The following is a 6,709-nucleotide window of genomic DNA, read 5'->3' as shown; positions in this document are numbered from 1 at the left end:
TGCCAAAATCAACCTGTAGCGTGTCCAGAGCATTCTGTGGTCCCTTAACTCATCTGCATTTGATTTAGGGTGAGGACCTCGAAGGCTCTAAGTCCAGTTTTCACTTTTCCTCTGGCCTCCAAATCCTTAAATCAACCAACCATCAGACTGACCTCTCCCTTTGGATGTCCCATGAGCACCTCAAGTCATCAGATCCTAAACTTAATTCATGTGAATCTCCACCCCCACCAGCAAACCTCCACCTCCAGTTTCCCTATTGGTATGAATGGAACCCCAGTTACCCAGTCACCCAAGCCAGAAACCAACTCGCTCTTCCCACTGCCTACAACCAGCTGATCACAGCCCCTCAATCCCATCACCCCTTGGTCTTCTCCATCACTCCCAGCCTGAGGGGTCCCCACTGCTTTAACCCAGATCCACACATTGGCGCCCTGGCTGCCTTTCCCAGCTCCCCACCTCACAGGCCATCCCTGATGCAGCCCAGTCGAACTTTCCAAAACACAGATCTGGCTGGGTTTGTCCCCTGATCGAAATCCTTGATGCCTCCCCAGCTGCCCTGAGGATGAAGTCAGACACCTCTGAGTGGTAGAAAGGCTTTTCCATCCCCTTCTTGCCAACCTAACCTCCCACGCCATCATGACTACCATCCCACCACATACGCTCCAACTATTCTAAGTTATTCCTAATTCCCCTGACACAAATCCATTCCTTTGCTAAATCCACTCTCTAAACTCAACATCCTCTGCCTTGTCCATCTGGCAAATAATCCTTTCAGTCTCAGCTCAACTCTGCCTCCTCTGGAAAGCCCACCCTGATTCCCCCCACGCTCCCACCATATCTTAAACGTCCTCCTTCAGAGCAAGGACGTCATGAAATTGTGAAATTGTTGTTTAACCGCAGATCTGCCTCCCCTGTGAGAGCTCTTTGAGGGCAAGGCGTTATTTCATCTTTGTTTTCCCCAGAAACTAGCACACAGACTGCTCCCAGAAAACCCTCCATAAATATTGGCCAACCAATGAAGTGACCAGGCTCAGGTGACACTGCTGGACAGTGGCCGAGCTGAGATGGGAAGCTGGACTCTTTCCCACCCTCACGTCAACACAGGTGACACTGACCTGTTAAGACGAGAAAGCACAAAGTGGCCCTTCATCTCCCTGCACGGCGCTGAACCTCGTCAGCAGGACTCGGAGTTGTCAGGACAGTGGGGACAGTTTGCACTGAGCCGTCCACGCTCTCTCAGGACCAGAGGCAGGGTCCGACCAATAGACAAGCTTTGAACCTGGGCAGAGCCAGGAGTTTCTATCTCACTGGACACTACAGACGGTCTTGACTTCAGGGCCACTGGGCTCTACCCAAATGGCCAGTGAGCATCGGGGCCTGTGATCTGCTGTCTGGTGGGTGACTCTGGACAAGTCGCTTCCCCTTCGTGGGCGTCAGTTTCCCCACCTGTAAAATGGCAACTAGAACCAGGTCCATTCTCGCTCAAAAATACTGTGATTTGGGGAATTCCCTGGCAGTCCAGTGGTTAGGACACTGCGCTTTTACTGCCGAGGGCGTGGGTTCAATCTCTGGTCAGGAAACTAGGATCCCGCAAGCCACGTGGTGCGGCCAAAAAAAGTCAAAAAAAAAAAAAACAAAACCACAATGATTTTGACTGTAATCCCCCCCCCCCCCAAGAAACAAGACTGAGGGCCAAACCAGGGACTAGTGACATGATGTAGAAGAACACAGTGTTCGGGCTGCCCACTTCCCAGCCTCTGCCCTCAGTACCTGTTGCCCTAGGTGAGTCCCTTTACCTTCCGCACTTTGCCCTGAACGAGGTTAACGTGCCTGCTGAACTACTTGACCCCTGGTTGATGCCATAATCGATGCGGTTTCTGTCCCCTGGTACTAGAAGACGCCTGTGGGTGCAGAGCCCGAGACCAGCTCACCTCGTCCCCTCCCCGCCTCACCCCCAATCCCATCTGTGGCTTCCCTCACCGCCAAGCTCAGCTCCTCGCCGGAGGCTGGCAGAGTCCCCAAGTGGCCAGGTGAGCGTGATCAACCACAGACCTGACCCCCCGAGATCCCAGACCAGAGTGGCAGGGCCTGGATCCACACTGAGGTCTGGCGGCTCCGAGCCCAGAACTCCTGTCTCAAAACAGCAGACCCCCGTGCGACACAGGCCCACTGGCTCACTGCCCACCCACTGTCCAGCCACCCTCCCTCTGTCCCCAGGTGACCCCACCTCATTCCTGTGGTTTGGAGTTTGCTGGTGGGAGGGCAACCGAAGTCTTGGCCCCCTCCCACCAGCAAATGGGGAGGGGTCTCCAGGGGCCAAATTCTTTTTCAAATGAGATTTCCGTGGTTTCCTCAGCTGAGGCGTCTGCGGAGCAGAGAACAAACAATGTGGAATTAAATTTCTCTGTGGAATTAAACAGGCCCCGCAAGTGAAGATCTAAGCATCTCTTTGGGCGTGGAGCCCACTTCGCCGGTGCCAGGCTGCACTCCCACTACCTTGCGGCCCCAGTGGTTGAGCGATCTCAGCTCCCGGGGCCATGTGCCCCTTCCCCCACCAGCAGCCTCTCCACCCCGTGTGACCTCAGAATTGTCACCAGAGAAGGGCTCCAGCTTTTAATGGATTCAGCTGGGCGCCCCCCCCACCCCCCGGCCGGAGACAGCTGGAAACCCCAAAACAGGGGCATCCTCCTGGGACGGGTCCACACCATCTGTGTCCAATGCTGCCGCCACCACTGGGCGGGATTGCGGGATCAGGTTGCAAAGACTAGGGGAGGATGTGAGACTGGCTGTCTCCCTGCGTCCCCAGGCCCCAGCAGCGTATTCTAGATGGACAGACCCCAAAAGTCACAGAGGAGAAAAGAATAAAGGGGCAGAACCAGCTGACTTTCCCCAATCCCCAGCCCGATACTATCTTAGACCCTGGCCAGAAAGGCCACTGTACATGTGGTCTGTCCATCCAAAAGAATAATATCCTGCCACTGCTTCAGGCATGAAGTAGTGATTCACGCAACAACGCGGATGAAACTTGAAATCATGTGCTAATGGAAAGAAGCCAGTCGCAAAAGACCACAGAGTGTATGATTCCATTTATATCAAATATCCAGACTAGGTAAATCCATAGAGACAGAGCACCGATTAGTGGCTGTCAGGGCCTGGGGGAGGGAGGAATAGGGAGTGGCTGCTTAATGGGTCTGGAAGTTTCCTTTTGGGGTGATGAAAATATTCTGAAACTAGATAGAGGAGGTGGTTGCACAACATTGTGAACGTGTCAAATGTCACTTAGGGTAAAAACTTTATGTGTATTTTAACACACTTAAGGGAGACGAGCAAGACCCTTGCCCTGTGTCCCCAGCTGTAGAGCACTCCTGCTCTGGCTACCCCAGGGGAAGGAGGAGTCAAAAGGTCCTAGTGGATGTTCCCACCAGAGCCGTGGCCTCCCTTCTAGACCATACATGGCACACCAAGGACGATCACGTTCCAGCCTGAACAGTCCTCAGATTCTCCACGTTCCTTTTCCTAAAGGCAAACCACACCCTGGGCCCCAGGGCCAGGCAAGGGACAGCTGTTTTGCAGGGGGAGTGAATGGTATTTAGGTCATCTGGCCTGGGCTCTCTACCCCTCCTGGTGCCGGATAGAACCAGGAATGACAAGAGAAGAGGGGTCAGACCACAGGCCAGGGAGTGGGACCCAAGGGCAAGCCCTCCCTGGGCAACTACCTGCTGGCACAGAATTCTAAGTCATCAGAATTACGAATTTGGCCCTGGCCTTCAAGGTCATTATGAAGGTATATATGTCAAGATAGATGGGTAGACCATATTTGATTAGCAGTTCGTAAGCTTGACTTTTGGCTTTGGAATATTTAGACTTGTGGTATTCGTCTGTATTTGTCTTCTGTTGCTGCATAACAAATGACCACAGACTGAGTGGCAAAAACACCCATTTATTAACTCACAGCTCTGTGGTGAGAAGTCTGGGTGAGTTCAACTGGGTTCTCTGCTCCCACAAGGCCAAAATCAAGGTGGGATCTTATCGGGAGGTTCTGGGGAAGAATCCACTCCCAGACTCGTTCAGATGGTTGGCAGAATCCAGTTCCGTGTGGTTGTAGGACTGAGGTTCCCATTTCCCTGCTGGCTGTCAGCTGAGAGTTGCTCTTGACTGAAATCCTTCTCGCACTTTCAATCTCTCTAACATCCTATTCTGCTACCAGAGAGGAGAAAATGCTCTTCTTCCTATAAAGGGCTCATCTGATTAGGTCTGACCCATCTAATTAATCGCCATATTTTAAGGCCAACTGACTTGGGACTTTAACGATATCTGCAAAATTCTTTCATAGAGTACCTAGATTTGTTTTTTGTTTTTTAAATTTATTTATTTATTTATTGGCTGCATTGGGTCTTTGTTGCTGTGCGCAGGCTTTCTCTAGCTGCAACGAGCAGGGGCTACTCTTTGTTGCCGTGTGCAGGGGCTTCTCTTTGTTGCAGAGCACAGGCTCTAGGCACACGGGCTACAATAGTTGTGGCACATGGGCTCAGCAGTCGGGGCTTGCAGGCTCTAGAGCACAGGCTCAGTAGTTGTGGCACACTGGCTTAGTTGCTCCAGGGCATGTAGGATCTTTCCGGACCAGGGCTAAAACCCATGCCCCCTGCATTGGCAGGCAGATTCTTAACCACTGCGCCACCAGGGAAGTCCTCCTAGATTTGTTTTTGACTGAGTAACCAGGGGATGGGGTCTCAGGATGGGGGCATCTTCACAATTCTGCCTACCACCTCCTCCTTTTGAAATCTTCCCCCCAGGCCTTGAAACTGTTAGTGGGAGCCTGTTCCAGCCAAGCGTGTCCAGCTCTTTCTACCTCAGGATTTAACTCATGGGAACTTTGCTTAACCTAGAGCAAGCGTGGTTGACATCTGTGATACAAATGCCACCTTTTCAACTTCAAGGACTTGATGAAATGCCACCTCCTCCATGAAGTCCTCAGCCTGAAACCCAGGCCGAATTAATCTCCCCCAGACAGCACTTTGCTGGTACCTCTCCTCTATGGCACATCCCAGCCTGCCTTAGGGTACAGCTGAGAGCTCTGAGTCCTCTCCAGACAAGGAGCCACCTGGGCAGGGGCCACTGGACATTGGACACTGTTCCAGGCGCAGCAGGGACCCAGAGAGATGAATCAAAAGCCATCCCTGCCTTGGAGGATCCCCCACAGTCCAGCAGGGCCAACGAACCTGGTGTGCCCATCACTGTACATACCTTCCAAACACCCTGTGATGCGTATACATTTACAAGTGAGGAAACTGAGGCTCAGAAACATTAATCAATTTTCCCAGAGTCACGTGGTCCATCTATGGGAGAAATTGGGTGTCCAGCTCCAGAGACTAAACCTGTAACTCCCACACTAAAAAATCTTAAAGAATTTGGGAATTCCCTGGCGGTTCAGTGGTTAGGACTCAGTGTTTTCACTGCCGAGGGCAGGGTTCAATCCCTGGTGGGGGAACTAAGATCCCACAAGCCACGTGGCATGGCCAAAAAAAGATCTTAAAGAATTCAAACCCCCTGACTTCTCATCTGGGGTCAGACACTGTTACTCGGGCTGTCACCTGCTGTACCCACTCCAATGTTTCCATGGCTTCACATATAAAGATGTCTTTCTCACACAGGTGCAACGGGCATAGGCTCTGTTCCTCATAGTTCTTCAGGATCTCAAGCCCCTTACAGCCCACTGTAGTGAGGACCTTGCCATCCTCCCCTGGTTCCTCCACATCTGGCCACCGGACAGGGGAAGAGAGTGAGCCAAGGTGTTTTCAGAGGTCAGACCAGGACCTGGCAAGGTTTACATTTCTTTGTTTGTTTGCTTTTTTGTTTTGTTTTGTTTTTATTTTTTTTTTCTTTTCTTTTTTCTTTCTTTCTTTCTTTCTTTATTTTTGCGGTCCGCGGGCCTCTCACTGTTGTGGCCTCTCCGGTTGCAGAGCACAGGCTCCGGACGCGCAGACTCAGCGGCCATGGCTCACGGGCCCAGCCGCTCCGCGTCACGTGGGATCTTCCCGGACCCGGGGCACGAACCCGTGTCCCCCGCATCGGCAGGCGGACTCTCAACAACTGCACCACCAGGGAAGCCTGGAAATATTTTTAAAGCACTTCACTTTAATCACTTTTGTATCCAGCTTCTTTGATGTGTGGAACCTATTATTTTACAGAGTATTTCAATATTCCTTATGATTGGGAAACAATGCCAAGATGGTGCATGCTTTGGGCGAGATGCTTTGGCTGTGCAGTGATTGAGGATACCTGGCGCTATTTCCTGCATAGGCTCTTAAACCACGAAAGAATACATAGCCATATTCATTAAATTTGTCATGAGTTTCAGGCGCCATTTGGAATGGAAGCTGAATATGCACATCCTCTGGAAACCTTAATTCTTGGACCTGGATATTTCATTGGAATCATGCTTTTATGTGATCCTGTTATTCTCCTTTGGGCCTGGGTGACCATTCACTTGACAGAAACTGTTGATGTCCATAGTGGTTGTGACATTCCTCTCAACCCTTTAAATCTCATTCCGATCTTCGCTGGTTCTCAGCATCACGATTTCCACCACGTGAACTTCATTGGAAACTATGCTTCGACATTTACATGGTGGGATAGACTTTTTGGAACAGACTCTCAATTTATTGCCTACAAAGAGAACATAAAGAAGGTTGAGAAAAAGACGGAATGA

General features: G+C 51.2%; 1 pseudogene; it reads left to right on the top strand.

Moving 5' to 3' along the window:
* Positions 1 to 6,205: 6,205 nt before the first annotated feature.
* LOC131745836 (methylsterol monooxygenase 1 pseudogene) lies at positions 6,206 to 6,709 on the top strand (annotated as a pseudogene).

The sequence above is a fragment of the Kogia breviceps genome, chromosome 19 (genome assembly GCF_026419965.1).
Source record: "Kogia breviceps isolate mKogBre1 chromosome 19, mKogBre1 haplotype 1, whole genome shotgun sequence".
In the NCBI taxonomy this organism is placed as follows: Eukaryota; Metazoa; Chordata; class Mammalia; order Artiodactyla; family Physeteridae; genus Kogia; species Kogia breviceps.
Note: the sequence above shows the minus strand (reverse complement) of the source record. Positions and strands in the feature narration are given on the sequence as shown.